This window comes from Ambystoma mexicanum, chromosome 6q, assembly GCF_040938575.1.
Source record: "Ambystoma mexicanum isolate Mex_15411 chromosome 6q, UKY_AmexF1_1, whole genome shotgun sequence".
Classification (NCBI taxonomy): Eukaryota; Metazoa; Chordata; class Amphibia; order Caudata; family Ambystomatidae; genus Ambystoma; species Ambystoma mexicanum.
In genome coordinates this window covers 1,284,227,961-1,284,243,634 of record NC_090937.1, presented here as the reverse complement: position 1 = coordinate 1,284,243,634, position 15,674 = coordinate 1,284,227,961, and positions in this window count along the sequence as shown.

Here is a 15,674-nt window from a genome sequence, read left to right as displayed (position 1 = left end):
TGCCTCATCAGTTAGATGCACTGCATCTCTTTGAAAAATGGTGACAATATCAAATTTAATATTTTCATTATGAAAAGATGTCATGCCAACAGCCTGCAAAAATGCACATACAACTTTGTTGACATTGCGCCTTGCTTTCTCGATTTGTGGACAACATAAATTCGAACACATCCACATTTGTCTTTGAGCAATTCAGACAAAAATTATTTTTGAATGTGGAAACAGTTCTATCAACTTCCCAAATGTGTCCTTCTTTGCAAACTGTAATGATATTCTGGTAACATACCCCAAACTGTTGCCTCCACAGTGAACTACAATGATGTCCAGATGCTTCAAGTGAACCATATTCTCACAAAATGGGAGGAAGTCTTTAAACCATACACTTTGCTTCCTCAAAGACATAGCCATAGCCATCCTTAGTGCACCTACCAAACAAAACTCCTACCACTCTCTCTTCCTGTACACCACACCCTGATTGGCTGAACCCTGGATGCCTGCAGACATCCACAAATGTCCGCAGTCCCATTTCTATGCCAGGCATCCTCAAGAGACCCAGATGGCAAGTGCAGGATCCTTTGAAATACTGCATTGTCTGTGGACAAAACATCACATAGAAGGGGATGGGGAGGTTTACACTCAATTTAAAACATGCATTCTACAATTGTGCCCTTAAAAGAGCCTTTTTATATTTTTTTTTCTCATTTGTTTATCCTACACTAATTAACAAATGCTTTACTATGCAGTCCACATTTCCCCATTGAAGTTGTTCATATGAACTTTTCCAAAGCATTTTTAACATTGAAAAGAAAAATGTCATTCCCAACATCATTTAAATGCACTCCATTGCTCTGAAAACTATTAACACAATCCACCATGATATTTTCATTCTGAAAAGAGACCATCCGAGAAGTATATAAAAAAGCACATACACAATTATTCACAAGCCTCCTTGCTTTTTCCATGTCTGGACTCAATGCATTTTGGCATCTCCATATTTGCCTTGGATTCATTGCAGAACAAATAATCTGCACAGTTGAAAACAGTTCCAATAGGCTTTTCAAGAAATCATTAATGACAAACTGCAATGATGCAGCAGTCATGGCCCAAACCGGTCACTCCACAATGAACAATAATAATATCTGGTCATTGAAATTGAACCATACTCTGACAAAATGTTAATAAACTCACCCAGTTTACCCAAGAAGCTCTATACCACCAAACCCCCACTCCCTGCAGTCCAATAGTAGCGCAGATTCCACCTGATTCAGTATAACCTTTTAATGAATTCATGCAACAATCTCCCACCATCCACACATTCATCTTCTTCTTAGTAATAGCCACAGCCATCTTCGCTGCACACAACAAACAAAACACCTACTACCCTCCCTTTCTGCAAACCACAACCAGAACACCTCATTGGCTTATCCCCACAGTCCCCTTTCCATGCCAAGCATCCTTTAAAGATCTTGATGTGGCATGTGCCATCCGCAGACTACCGCTGTGTCCATGGACCCCATAGCACAGGGCAGCCCTTCTACCCTTTCCACTTTCATGCTTGTAACACTCCCTCATTGGCTGCTTTCAAACAGTCACACATCCATCCACCAACTGCATCCAAAACCTCTACAGCTAACCCTGTCATCTCAGTCCAACACTTCAGATGTACACTTGAACTCTCAGAGTACATATCTCCTGTTAATCACATCCACCTGTATCAAAAGCTACTGTGAAACTTTCTAGGATTTCTACTTGCAGATTCAACAACATCTGCAGCAAAGAAGACAAAGCACAGGTATGCTTCTATTTTTTAAAGTATTTTCTTCAACTCGTTTACACATTTATATATATCTATATATATAGAGAGAGAGAGTGAGAGAGGATTCCTGCTATTTACCCTGTAATTAGCTTCTCAATAAGCACATTTTCTTTTTTAAACACTTCATCAAAATCCATGCATTGCAGCATTCAGAACCTACTCACATCAATTAGCAAATACTTTCAATGCTGTGCATTTAAAATTGTTACTTTTTAGGATCAATTTGATGAAATAAAAAATTTAAAAAATTCATATGTGCAAATATAGCAGCACTGTGTGTAACTTTTTCCTAAAACAAAGAAAAAGCAGATGCAAATAAGTTGTAGAACATTTTTAAGTGCCACTAGGTGTGTGCAAGTCTAATATGTTGGCAGTACATGCATACCTGCCAACATGACCCATTACAATCTGTAAGCGCTTATCAAGTGCTTATCAAGTCTTCATTTTTTTCTTTGCATTCTGTGACTTGTAATTCAACTTCTCCCATTATAAAACTCGACTACAAGTCCCACAATGCAGGGAAAAAACAGAACCGGAATAGAATATTCAGAATTGTGACATTTATATTGAATGAAAAATATAAAATGCTGCGTGTTTTAAAATGTATCTTTTTAGGAGAAAAAAACATGCATATGTGCATTTATAGCAGCACTGTGCATAACCTTTTCCTAAAGAAAGAAAAAGCAGATGCAAAACATTTCTACCACATTTGTAAGTAGCACTTGGTATGTTGAAGTATGTGTTGGCAGTACATGCATGCTTGCTAACATAACACATTCCAATCTGCAAGTGCTTATCCAGTCCTCGTTTTTTCTCTGCAATATGGAACTTGGAGTGCAAGTTTTATAATGGGAAAAGTGGAACCACAAATTCCAGAACGCAAACAAAAAGAAACAGGACTGCCTTAGCACCTACACATTGAAATGGATTATGTTGGCAAGTATGCATGTACTGCCAACATATTGAACTTACACACACCAAGTGCTATAAATGTTTTCCATCTGCTTTTATTTTCTTTTACAAAATAGTTACACACAGAGCTCCTATAAATCACATATGTATTTCTTAACTTTCATGAAAACACTCCTAAAAACAAACATTTTGAAAAATCAACATATTTGTTTCATTCAATATAAATGTCACACTTTCCAATCTCACTAATTACATCCCTTACACTGCCACCATTGGCCATCTGCTCACACATATCTGTATACCACCAAAGTATCTATATAGAACACTTCCCCTTTCATATAAATTACTCTTATTTCCCAATCTTTACTATAAGACATCAAACACTGATGCAAGAACAATCCGCCATTGCATTACCACTAGGCCACAGTTTCCCTATTTTTTAGAAACACTGCAACACAATACAAATATATTACACCACAAACAGAGAACTTCTTTTAAAATCAGCAGCAGAAAAATAACCTAAATATTCACCCTTTCCTCAGAGTCATGTTTGCCTTGTTCCTTCTAAGGTGTGAAACACAACTACTTACACGCCAATTCTTCGAACAACATAGTTAACACACTTTAGTACACCACCCATGACACCACTTAATTAACTCCTTTTACTACCTCTATAAATAACAACTTTGCTTACTAAAAGTACTTCACATATACCCATTAACATTCTTTACTTTCACAGGAAAGAAGATTGCCAAAAACAGCTGCGGAAAAAGAATACTAATCACATCCTACAAAATAAGTACAATTCTGTACCATGTATATTTCTTGACTTCTAACAGGATACTTCCACTATATATTAGCCTAGCATATTCTTTTCAAATCAACATTTATTTCACTCTTATTCATTATATTGTGCCATCCACACTCTTTCCATTCCCATCCAAACACCACCATTACAACATCCACTATTTCCCTCAAAACATCATGCCCTTACTTATTCAATCACACCACCACTCCCTTCCTCACTAACCCAAGCCCATCACATCTCTACAGACTCGTACTCTTACAACATTCTGAACCAGATCTATTATGCCACTTCACAATCAAACATCACTCTATTAATCTACACAATCATACCAACACATGCATATACATTCCACAACTTTCAAACCCAAATTTTATTTTTTACCAACAGACCAACAAAATGCCTACTAAAAAGCAACTCTGTAGAAAAGAAAGAATAAAAAGAGCAGATAAGAATAAAAGCAAGCCATATAGCCATTCACCTCAAAAATAATTTTTAGAAAACATTAAAACAAAATAACTAGTAATCACACTAAACAAAACTGAACCAGCCACCACTAAAAAGGGTAAGGCCCCTCTTCCAAAAACTAAAAGTAAAACAAGATGTACAACCAAAAATGACATATTAATTAACCTAACACTATATCTAGCAATGTTAACATAGCCACTGTAAAGTAATCAAAAAAATTAATTCTACAAAAACATTTCCACCATAGAGTTCTTCACAATCGCATAAAACAGCTGAAATGTCATGATCAACACCTTGAAAACTACTGCAGGACACTAATCCCCAAAGATCTAATTGACAGCGTATTTCTACTAAAGAGAGAATTGTTCATTTTGATTTTTAACCGAATGAAACCACTTACTAAATTAATCAATACATTACAAAAAGTACTTCTAAACATTTGCAATGTCAAGAGAGGTACCTTTTCAAACTTCTGTGAAGGTGAATGGATTTTCAAAAGCTGCATAGAACCATATTTCAATGAAGAGGCTTATAAACAAGAACCAAAAAAACAATTGCCATAGACAGTACTGGCCGAGGTATATAATGGCTGGAGACACCATTATGTCAAAAGAATCCAAGACAAACTTTCAACCAAATGTTCCTTTCACCCAAACAAACCGTCCAGTGTACAAATGGAAAAGCAGCTCAATGTGTAACGTACGCCAACAATCCTTTAAATCTTTACGATAATTCCTCAAGCACTATGTGAAACTAAAAGACAAAAGTAAAATGAAAACTTTATAAGCCATGGACTCTTGTCCAGTGCACACCCCCACAGGACTTAAGTTGCCTCACAAACACCTTCCTCCTAACAAACACCTACAAAAAAAATAGCTACATTTCAGAAAACATCTGCTGAAATACCTAACCAAGTATGTGTCTGTTGTTGCAGAACATTTTTAAAAACAACCCAAAAATAGTAGATATGGCCTACAAAATAGAGGACAATGAGGAATCCCAATGGTTCCAATTAGCTGTATATCTAACAGCAGAAAATAAATATAAAAGAAATGATCCCTCACCAGTTTGCACGTGCTGCAACACAAAGCTTGACAATAACTAAATGCCATCACGTGCTATCACTAATAACTTAACTTGTATGAGAGCATTATAATCCAAACAGTACATCCATTTCAAGCTATAATATGCCTTCAACAAAAAACAGCCTCCATCTGAGTTACTAAAGGGCAGATGTGTCAAAGTAGTATATTTGCCATTAAATCTTAAAGAAAATTTAGAAACTCTAGGACTACAACGACAAATAGATGAATGTTTGATTGTCCTAGTTAATGGTGTACCAACAAAAGACAAAAACACTTGGCAACTAGTCGACTTAATCAAAGTAAGACAAGCCCTACAATATCTGAAAAAACAATGAATACTACATAGATTTAAACATAGAGGAAAACCTAAAACAAACCAACCAAATAATTCAAGATTCACCAGCACCTGGCCAGTTTGAACGTGTAGACCCTATTACTGCAGTCAACATTTAAAACCAGTATACAATTCACCCACTACACTCTTAGAGACACCACTGAAGATGCGTTAGAAACATATCAAATGTGTCAAGTCAAAAGATTCCCAATGAGCATATGGGAAAAAAGTGTAGAAGCACATTCTTTTTGTCTACTCTTTCCTGGAGGAAAAGGAGGAAAATATGATGAAAGGTCCACACAAATGAGTGCATCAGAGCATCGTTCTTTATGAATGTATTCTGAAGACTCCATATTCAGACAAAATGTAGAATACATTTTCCACCTCCTTTTCGAAACTGAATTAGCAACTGTATGTTATGGAGCTGCACACACATTAAAAACAGGCTCCAATGTTTTAAATATGCCCGCTACACAACTGCTTAAAAAAATAAAAGACAAAGAAGAAGTTTTGCAGTCAAGTATGATAAATCTTTTGGCAAACATGTGTGGTAAAAAAGAATACTGGTTCCGACATCACGCTGATGTATGCAGTATACTAAGGAACCTATGCCCACCAAATTGGTTTGTTACTTTAAGTTGTGCAGAGTGCGCATGCGATGACATGCATGACTTCTTACACATTGATACCCAAAATACAGATGGAAAACTGCTTTAAAAAATAAAAGACAAAGAGAGGTTTTGCTGTTGAGTATCATAAATATTTTGACAAACATGCGGGGTAAAAAAGAATACTGGTTCCAATGTCACACTGATGTACGCAGAATGCTACGGAACTTAGGCCCACCCTCATGGTTTGTTACTTTAAGTTGTGCAGATTGCGCATGCAATGATTTTCTCTTGACCCTGTAAATGTATCAAGGTACTTTCACCATCGCTTCATTGCCGTGCTACACTTCATTTGCAATAAAACTACTCCTCCGCTCTGAGACATGCAACACTTCTTTTGGAAAAAAGAATATCAATCCAGAGGAGCACCACACATCCGCATGCTTTTGTGGATAGAAGATGCTCCCATATTTGGCCATATAATGATGCCACTGTTGTACATTTTCTTGAAAAATGCATTATCTGCGACATCCCTTTAGAAACCACAGATAGTAACCTAGGTACACATCATACGCTTCCAAAAACATAAGTGTGGCAAATACAAAGGTAAGAACTATACCAAATGTTGCATTTTGATCCCCAGACCAGTTTGCAAAAAAGTAAATAGCTTGATGTCTTCTGTTAGACACAGTGTAAAAGGCAAATCCCCTAAAAACACATACAACATTAAAAGGATGAAGCATTGCAATGCAATCATTGCCCTCTTGTGGAATACATGCGTGGACATACAATACATTGCAGACGATTCCACTGCAGTTGCAAGATATTTCATCTCACCAAAGATGAGAAATCAGAGCTAAAAAACCTCTGGGATGGCATATCATCTGGCAAAACACTGTCACAGAAATTGTACAGCTTTGGTGTAAAAATGTTCTTCCATAGAGAATGCATGGGTTACTAAGCTGCAGACAGGTCCAGCTTATTCCTGAAAAAGAGTACTAAAATCCTACCAAGAGATAGAAACAATAGCCACAAATGTTCCCAACAGGTAGGACAATGAAAAAATAAATGTCATTGACACATAATACCCAAACAGAAGTACTGCTTTGGAAATCATGTGCCTGTACGACACAGCCCAAAACTACTCCTACAAAAACAATGTCACATCAGATGAGACAACTGTCAAATATTCAGTCTCAACTTGTGAAGTAAGCCTAGTGAAACTTACCAAACCCAGCCTAATTAATCACATAAAGTTATCATTTAAATCTCTGCAGAATAGAGAACTTTATTACATGCCCTACTGCAACTATTTAAACCTTGGAGAAAAGAAGAAGAATTATTATGTGGCTATGGCTCATTTGAAGTTGCATTCTAAGTAAATGAAAGCAGCATAATAAATGTCCATTTCAAACAATACAAAGAAATGTTGGACAATGAACGCCAGCAAGAGGTAGAAATTCAAGCTCAACTAGACAAAGACACTCCTGAGGGCAGTCAACCTTCCCTTACTGGAAGCCAAGAACCACTTGGGGAGCCACTCATTTTAAATGAAGTGGCAATAGCCATGACTGAGGTAGAGAATACCATGTATCAATCTAAACAATCTGAAGAAGACTTGTCAGTGCTGAAATCACAGGTAAATGATGAACAACTCAGCATTTATCCAGACGTCACTGAAGAAATTGAACATGAAACTAAAACTTGTAGCTGTAAAAATTATAAACCTTTGCTCCTGTATGTAAGTGGTTGTTGGGTGTCCTGACCCACGTTTAAGCTATCCTGCTACAACATTTGGTGCTGTGGGCTTAGGAAATTCAAGATGGCGGAAAACCCACATGTGCGCCGAAATCCAGGAAAGCTGCGCAGTTTGTGCGCCCACCAAAATGGTTGCCTCACTTGCCACCCACCAGTGCGAGAATGAAAGGCCGGGTTGCCATGAGGGAAATGGGTTGCCAAAGGAAAAACAGTAGCGCCGGTTAGCTTCAAAGCGCTTTAAAACCACCATTGGACTACCCGCACAGTAGTCTGAAACCATTGGGAATGGCAATGCTGATTGCCAAATGCAACCTAGAAGTGTGGGGAATTCATTTCTTAAATCCCAAAAATGAGTGCAGTACCAGTACTCACCACTATCCAAAAGCCGGCGTTTTAAAACCACTCTGTGTGTTTTTCTGAAGGCAAGCAAAATGCCTATTTCAAACCTTGCAACATGTGCAAAATATTCACTGAACACCAGCAGACATTTGGCAGAATGGAGTTTTGTGTGCCTACAAAATCTGGGAAATGAAGAGCCCAAAAACAATGCTTATAACAAAAATGCTATGGAGTCAGCAGCTTAAGCCTAACTGCAACTGGATTTAAAACCACCAAAATCGAAAATGTTAAATTAAATGAGTGACCTATGTTTGGTGTCACATGCCTTTGTAACTGTTGAAATGTCATAGTTTTGCACTTAGAATCAGCATTCTAGCTGCATGTGTAAAATTACAAGTTATTTTAAAAGCAACAAAAAGTTAGCTGAAGGTCTGGCTTAAGGAACTTGATTTTGCCTAGCAACGGATCCCATCAGCAGTGAAACTTGAGTCACCACTGTGTTCCCAGGCCAACCTTCCTTTTGCTGCCCAGGCTAAGGATATGCCATCTATCTGATAATTGAATTATCTGTGCTCTGCAAGAGGGTGAACAAAGCCCTCTTCACTCAGGCAAAGGTTTTTATTACCGCAGTCGTAAATTGTAGCTTCCTCTTGGCAGGAGCTGGGAGGAGCACTGCCTGTGAGAGCAAGCTGGCTTGGCAGAACTGGAAAGAACCAGAAATTCAACCTTGTGCTGAGGGTAAACCACACCCCTTTGGAGCCAGAACATAACTTTAAAAAGATGAATAACTCATAGAGCGGACATGTGAAAATTTTATAGATGATACCATAATTCTTGTGATTTTTCTGCCCACAGTTTAAGACGTGGTAGGAACCGGTGGTATGTTCAGGGGGGTTTGAGCGGAAAAGTGGATATTACTCTAAATGTGTGCATGTTAAAAATCTGAAACTTCATCAGTTAATGTCCCTACCCCCTGCACACATGTATGTAAAGTTGGGTCCATGTCGGAAATTGAAAAAGCAGTTAAAAAGTGAAATATGTGCCAGTTCTGAATGCAAGCTCCCAGGAAGAGCAGAGTTTGAACAGGGGATACCTCCTGTAATGCATGATGGGTGCATATGATTTTAAAACAATATGTACCTCTGCAAATATGTATTTGTTTCAAATCTAGATTTGTGTGTAAGTTGACAGGAGGAGTGGACTTTCTGCAGGCTGTAAAATGACATCAATCTGACTCACAGTTCAGTTTGCCAATCAAATGATAAATGGAAGTTTGACCAATTAGAAGCTGAGAGAGAGGTAGGGTCAGTGATGCTAGAACACACCCACATTCTAAACACATAAAAGCAGACAGACAGGACAGATGGGGACATTCATTTTTCATCTGCCGCTGAAAGCTCTGCCGGAAAAATCCATACTTACCTCCATCAAACTCCAGAAAGCCAAACTAGAGACTTCAATCTATCCAGAGCAGAGAGACTTACAGAACCGGTGCCTAGCAGAGACCAGACCCCTGTGAGCAGTTCCAGAGGCCAGGCGCTGTGAGCAGAACCCGGAAAGACCTGACCAGACTGAAGTCCGTGACCAAGTCGCTTTCCTGTTCAAAATCTCTTGTGAGTACTTAGCAAAACTCAGAACACATCTCTTAGTTTAAATTCATCTAATTCAATCTATTTAACCTAAGTAGAACTGCCTCCTAGCTGTCACCTGTCATTCTAGCTGCAAAAATTTGTCACTTGTCATTTTGAAAAAGTGTGCGTTTAAAATTTACAAAACCAAAAACGACCTTTACTAAATTACTCATATCTCCGCAACCGTTTGGGCTAGAGACTTGCAATAACTTTCATTTGGAAGCTGAGATCCCAGGCTTTTCTAGGACCCCAAAACGGTAGAGATAGTCCTTGCGGTTCCTTTGTAATAGCGCTCGGCGCATCCGCGAATTTTACCGCGATTTGCAATTTCTTCACATGTAAAAACTGCTGCTGTTTGCCTTCCATTTGCCAGAAATTCGTTTGACCTGCTAACTATCCCTGCATCATTGCTAGTGTGAGCCTGGACTAATATTAACTAGATACCACTCACCCTGAACCTCTATAAGGGAATTAAAAGCAAATTTAGCATATTTCTCATTCATTGCCAGCACATATCCAAGCATTGCCTGTGTTTTCAAAACTCCTATCTGTTTTCTGTAAGCTTGCTGGGATTGAACTGAATCACATTTGATTGCATTTCTGAGAACTGTGTGTTTCCTTCCATTTCCTTGCCTTGCATCAAGGGGGGGAGGGAATTGCCAGAGAAAAGTGATTACATTGTTTTGTTGAAATCATATTGAGTATTTCTATACTGTATTTCATTCATTCAACCTTGCATCCATTTGAACTCTATAAAGCATTTTATACCACCTTCTTCTTTTGTTCCTATTTACCAGTGTGCTACCTTATCCATTTCAGGTCAACTCATTAGTCATTATAAAGAAGTGTGCTAGTGCCAGATTCTCCGTTGTTAATATTTACCATATCAGATTAAGTGTGATATTCAATTATTAATTTATTATAAAGTGTGATATATATATTTTAATTTATCAAATAAACCTTTTAAACTTGCAAAACAGAACTACTTCTTGGCTCAGTGGGGTCAGGGGGATTCCAAGAGAGGGGTGTTATACAAGGGTAGTCATCCAGGACGCATGAACTGGACCTAAAGATATATCAATAAGGGTTTTCATTCAGTATTCTAGACTAGGCGTTAACTTGGCTGTAGTGCTGAATTGAATCCTCTTACAAAGTGGGGGCTCGTCCGGGATGTTGGGTTAGATTTACCACTTGTGCAGCTTAATACAGTGTGCTAACTGACGGGATACATACATCCGGTCGGATCACCACGCTGCATTACGCTGTGAAGCATTCCTCAAAAGGGACACTCCAAGAAAAGTTCTGTTCTGCAAAACTAAAATACTAACTTCTGTAAGTCAGGACAGAGACCAATCTCTAGAATGACGACCTTGGTAGATATGAAAATAGCCAGAGAGCACTTCTTACACAAACTATTCGTGAGAGGTGAATGGACTCACCAGGACCAAACAGTCTGGTTGCAGGCCATCATGCAACAGGTCACGGAAACAGGGTCAGATATATATAGAGATCAGGGTCCATTACACGTGGCCCTGAGTGAACTATATATGGCTCCTAAGGCCAAAGATGAGCACGACAAGATTGTTAGGATAGCGGCATATTTATATTTATACATGGGAGCCATACAGAATAAATGTGCTGAAGGCCATGATCTGGCAAAAAGGCAACAGATGGCGTTAGAGAAGGCCCAATCTGATCTGGACTCTTCTGAGCAAAGGCTGCACAGAAGCCAGGAGTCAGAAAATGAGACCAGACAGTACATCACTAAAATAAAGGAGGATATGGATGTGCTGCAAAAGGAAAAGTCAGAACAGGATACCAGATTTCTGGCCTTGCAGAAGGAACACCAAGAAGGTTTGGACTCCCTACTGCAAAGCCAGAAAAAGCTGGAGCAACAGCTAGACTTCAATAGGGCATGTGCTGAGCACGTAGTCACCCTGCAAGGCCACCTAGATAGAGTGAAGGAGGAGAGCAATAAACTGATTCTGAAAGACCTGGATACCCAGGCAGAGTTTGATCAGGAGCGCCAGAAAGCTGGTGCCCTTCAACGGCAAAGGGACGACCTGGCGGCACAAATGCAGGCTCTTAGTCAGGAAAGAGACGCCTTAGGCCAGGAAGTCTGCCATTTAAAAAGGAAAATGGAAGAAAATCACCTGGCCCACCAGGGGCTGGGTGACCTCCAAAAAGAAAACCAGAACTTGGTAGAGCACACCAGAAGGGTGGAGGATGCTCTAGCAAGAAAGGAGCAGGCCAATAGGGACACAGCTCAGGAGGTAACCCTCCTGCAGCAAAGACTGGCCCAGTTCTCCAGGACCAACCAGGAAGCACAGAGGGAAAATGAGGCCCTCTGTCAACACAATGATAGGCTCCAGCAACAGGTAGCGATGCAGGAGAAACTGATAGAGTCGAGTAAGGCCTTATCAGAGGAACTGAAAGCACAAATGCAGGCTCTTGCATTGCAACAGGGAGCAGGGGCGGATAGAGATGAGGTCCGCTGGGAAAGAGAGACTCCTGACCATAACCGCAGGAGCCCTAACACCAGGGGCCTTCATCTTCCCCAGTCCCTGGACTCTACCACCCCCGTGTCCCCTGGCGCACATGAGCACAGGGCCACAGGGATGGCAGATTACTATCCAGCTAAGAGTATGGGGCTCATAGGCCAGTACCATCCAGGAATGGAGGGGTGGGCATCCGGGTATGGGCACCCAAGTACAGTACAGTTCAATGGGGAACCCCAGGAGAGTAGGCCCATTAAGGGCATCCTGAAAACCTCTGCCCAGTTAGGTCAGTGGAGGGGGTACCCATCAAATCCTGGCAGCAAGGAGGAATCTGAAGACTCCTCTGAACTGCGCAGGACACAGGAGACCAGGTCCCCACATTCTGCCAGCCATTCCCAGGCTCGCAGAATCCGGGAAAACCTGGAAGAACAGACGGGAACCTCTGGGAGCAGTGCCTCTGAGTCCGAGGAAGAATGGACAAGGGTTACCCGAACCAAAAAGGCCAATGAGGCAAAAAGGGCCTTGCTTAAGGACCCCTTAAAGCAGATTAAGGCGATCAGGAGCGTCATCACGCCTTACCATAAGAACGCTAAGTATTCTGTTTGGGAGCACTTAGAGTTGTTTGAACAAATGATGGAGACTTTCCATTTGAAGGACAGCCAAAGCTGTATTCAATATGTAAAGTGGACATTCTCCCCGGAATACTCCAGTTTCTTTGCGGGGCTGGAGGACCAAAATCATTTAAGATGGTCCACATATAAGGCGGCCATCCTGAAACATTTTTCTGTTCACAGAAATCCTCAAGAGGCTCGCAAGGCAGCCTACAATTTGCAATGTGGGGAGGATCAGGCCCCACAAGAATTTGTGCAGGAGTTAAAGCGGGCTTTTGCACAGACCACAAGAAGGGTGCGCACGGATAGCCGTGAATTTATAAACACGTTTTTCCATGCCTTGCCCAAATATATCATGACCCAGCTCGTGAGGGATTTTCACGAGAAAAGATCTTTAGACTGGGTCATTGAACAGGCTACCCGCATCTATGAGGTGCAGAAGCCCATAGAAAATAAAAGCAATGCCCAGAAAAACCCCAAAGCCAACAGCACCCCTGCTGCTGCCAAGGTGGCAGAGGTAAAGGTCACCCCCGTTTTGGATTTGGAGATGGGGGGGCCTAAAAACCTACCTGCACCTAATAATGCTAGGCCCAGAAGGTCCTCGGGCCAGTCGCAGACAGGGAGCCAGGGAGGCAGCCCCACAAATGGGGTCCCTCGCTCTCCTGACTATGTAAGTCCTCGCTACAAAGGTAATCGACCCATCCTGGGTTATGTGTGGACTCCTCCAGCCCAAGGGGGGGGATCCAGACAAGCACCTAACCCAGGGAACTTCCCTCCAAACTTCCCACAGGAGGGCAGAAATTTACCAAACCCTGGGCAGAACTTTTTCCCCAGATATCCACCCGACTTCCAACCCCAAAATCATCCATCCTTCTTTCCTCAATTCCCTGAGCCCAGACCACTGAATCCGGGAGAGGGGAGGCCAAGGGTGGAGGGGTACCAAAATCTTCCCAACCAGGGGTACTACCAGAGGAGGGACAGCTACCCTTCCCGGGATCAGCCCAGGGGAGAAAACAGGGCCCCGTATCAGCCTGAGCGGGTTTCCCAGTTAGAGCGCCAGGTTCAAAACATGGCGCGGGATATGGGTCATATACTGAGGGCACAGCAGAACCCTCAGATCAGCATGCCGGCGCAGAACGCACCCAACTCTGGACCTGGTGCTCCAGAACAATGACGGGGGCAGCACCCCGATAAATCACCGGTTCCCAGGGAGGAGGCACAAAGGGAAGGGGGGTGTAAAGCCTTGGAGGAAGCTTCCTTCCTCACTTGTAAACAGCCCCTGGAAACCCAGGAACCGGAAACAAAATCTCTTGCCCCTGAAAGTCTGCCTCCTAAGGAGCAGAGGGGGGGTAGGAGAAACAAAAGACCCAAACAGACTCAGTTTGAGGAGGAGGTACAGATCTTCCAATTTGAGGGAGAGGGATCCTCAGAGGATCCTGGGAAAAGGATCTTCTCCTTCAGAGAGGGGGGAACTCCTCCCAAAGAAAAATGGGTCCCTAGGGATGCAAATCCAGACTGGGGAGATGTGGAGACTGAGCTACCGCCGCCCACCATCTCATCCCAGAACCAACAGCAAGAAAATCCCCTGGTTCAAACCCATCCTGGCGACTGCCTCCAAAAAGGGGGGGGCGGCCCAGAAACGGAGCCAGGGGAACCCACAATGGCTCTGATCTCCAGTTGCAAATTTTTTCTTTCAGATTCCCAAGACTCTCCACAGGATTCTGCCCAAATCTCCTCGCTAGCGATGTCCAAAACCAGAAAATTAGCCCACCAGTTGTCCAAAAATGTACATTATCTGTGCCCCCTTGAGGAGAAGGAGGGAAGATATTATGCCCCGGTACAAGTACAGGGGCAGGGTACAATCTCAGCACTGGTGGACACTGGATCTCAAGCTACCCTTCTGTCCAGAAGGGCCTTTGACGAACTGAATGCAGGAAGGGGAGAGAATTACCAAATTCCTCTCACCTCTCTTCCTGGACAACTGCAGAACTTTGACGGGAAGGAAATTCCCGTCGAGGGGACGGCAGACTTGGACATTAAGATCGGGCGACACAAGTTGAAACACCCGGTCATAGTTGTGACCCCAGAGGGCACCCCTTGTTTACTAGGGAATGACCTCCTGAGAAGGTTGTCACCCCTAATAGATTGCGTAAACAAGGTCCTCTGGACCCAGACTAGCCGACCAATAAAATTAAAACAGAGTGCCAACCATGTTAGTTTAAACGGCACATGCCACATGGTTGAACAAAAATCTGACCAAGTAGAATTTCACTTCCAGAATAGCCAAATTCCAGACGTGACAGTAATAGCAGTAGGACAACAGACTGGTGATGGGGGGTCCTCTCTATTTCTGAAAATCAACCTTCCTTCCAGTCTAAAGTGGTACTCCACGCTGGAAGGAAACACTCTGAAATTCTATACCAATCCACAATCTGAAACTCCCACTCCTATAGTCCAGAAAGATGTGAAATCAGCTCAGAGCCTGGCTGATATTCAGCAAATTGGAGAGCAGTTGTTCATCCCTGTTCAGTTAAATGATGGGAAGGACTCTGTTCTCGCTCGAGTGTGTGTGAACAACGGTAAGAGCTTCATCAGCGAAGCCATGTTCCGCCAACTCCCAAAAGATCCAGCCATTCCCACCTTCAAACTGATAGACAAATGGGAAATGGACCTGGAAGCACCTAATTCCAAACATCTCCTGCCAAGCAGGTGTATGCTCAAAATCTCCATTGGCAACAAGAGCATAGTCCACAATTGTTGGGTCGTGCGAGACGTCCCTGCCGCCTTTTACTTAGGCAGTGACATTCTC